The sequence below is a fragment of the Aptenodytes forsteri genome, unplaced genomic scaffold (genome assembly GCF_000699145.1).
Source record: "Aptenodytes forsteri isolate BGI_AS27 unplaced genomic scaffold, ASM69914v1 Scaffold582, whole genome shotgun sequence".
NCBI classification, from domain to species: Eukaryota; Metazoa; Chordata; class Aves; order Sphenisciformes; family Spheniscidae; genus Aptenodytes; species Aptenodytes forsteri.
Genome location: NW_008795675.1, coordinates 878,820 through 880,810, shown reverse-complemented (window position 1 = coordinate 880,810; position 1,991 = coordinate 878,820).

The following is a 1,991-nucleotide window of genomic DNA, read 5'->3' as shown; positions in this document are numbered from 1 at the left end:
CGGGCGGGGGTGGGGGGGCGCAGGCAGGGACGTCCTCTCCTCGGGCCAAGTTCCGGGCGCGGCGAGGGCGGGCAGAGCTTTCCCCTTGCTTTTTCCGCGCCGCAGCCTCTTGCCCGGCTTTCCCTCAGGCCCGGCCTCTTCCTGGGAAGTCGTCTGCGAGACCCGCGCGTTCCCGGGAGCCCAAAACCGCCGCCCTCGGGTGCTGCTTCTGGCTCCCGTGCAGGCTCCGGGTTTCTTTCCTCGCTTCCTCTCTCCCTGCTGCCCGTGGCACCTTTCTTTCGGCCCTTCAGGAGAAGGTGCATAGCTATACTTAACACTTTACAAAATCCTGTGAGCTTGCGCTTGGCCGTTTCCTTTTATTTACTTGCAGTAGGGAAAACTGAGAGCTTACCTGTGCTATTCTGCTGTTAAAACAGCGTGACTAAACTAATGATCTGTCGTGCAAAAATAAAGCTATTCATTTAGTTGTATTTTGGATTGTTGACTGAAGTAAAAACTTTCGGTCTGTGCCTAAAGTGAGGCTGATATTGGTATAAATACATCAGCAAAACCCACAGATTCTTAAACTATGTTGTTATGCCATAACAGAGACTCTTGGATGGCATAGTTGGTTATTTTTTCCCTCAGATCCTGACAGGGTTCCTTATTGGACAAATTCTGTAATTTAGTTAAGTCTTTAGTGGAGTCTCACTTGTCCAAATATTTTTCTGCAGGATTAGTTTTAAATCTTACTCTAGTCCTTGTAGTCGGTTGTAATTTTTTTTAAACAATCTAACAGAGTGTACACTTACACAATTTATTCTTCAGTCCTCAGACAGAAATAAGAAGTTACTCCTTTAGGGCAGTTGGTGTAAAAATGTAAATATTTATGCTTGTCATGCAAAGTGTTCTCATTTTAGCGAGTCTTGTTGCCAATCGTGCTCATGCCACAACTCAAAACTTCCTGTGGCTTGAACAAGTCTTTAGCTGAACCTCTGACAGCTTCTGCAGTACAGAAAACTGCAGTGTCAGCGTTGAAAAGGTACAGTCATACTTAGTTTATTTTAAATGTCAAATTATACTGATTTATATCCGTTAATAACCATACATTTTTAATATGAATGAAGATTGTACCTAAGTTCCCTTCTGGGGATGAATTTGAAAGCCAAATAGCTGCAAGCAAAGCTGAGGTCTGGCTTGCTGTGAAATGTAGAGAAGCTTGGTAAGTAGAAGGGAGCTTATTTTCCACTCAGATTATTCCAGAGTATCCTAAGATGTTTTACCGTAGTGACTCTAACCTTTTTCTCACCCAGATGTTGTACAGACTTAATTAACACTATTTGATTATTTAAGGTTTAAATGTACACAAAACCTGATGTGGACCCGCATAAGGTAATTTTCAGTCAGCATAATCGGTTCAGTTTAAATTGATTCCTTTTTTCAGCTAAAGCACTGTTAGCATGCTGTAAACTGATTTGTGTGTGTCAGCATAGCAGATTGTGTTGGTTTAGTGGATTTCAGTTAAGCTAATCAAACTTTGTTCTGTAGGTAAGGCTCCGTTTTCATTCTCGCTCCTTTTTTGCCCAAGCTTGTACTCCTTGTATTACTTGTTGAAGATAACAACGTCTTGTGTTGAAAGTGATTTGTAATGAATATGGTGCAAAGCCATGTGTAAATGCTTTTGTTTGTCAGAGACAGGTATATCAGTTTATTTTAAATCTGTTCCCAGTAATTAATCCGAGGTAGAGTTAAATTGGTTTAAGACTGTCTGCACTGTCTTTTGTGCGGATTTAACTGAAGATACCTTGAAGTTTCACCTTTTATGATTGGTGTGTAATTTTTAAAGTTAGTGAAACTTAACAATTCTACTATTTCCTTCTTGCTTGGCTTAAATTTTGTTTCTACTTGTTAAGCTTTAATATCTTCCAAGCAAAATGTAAATGTACGAAAATAAATGAGAAATGCTTTTGTCTCCCCATTTGGATTTTACAACTCCTTTTCTTGGTGTTTAT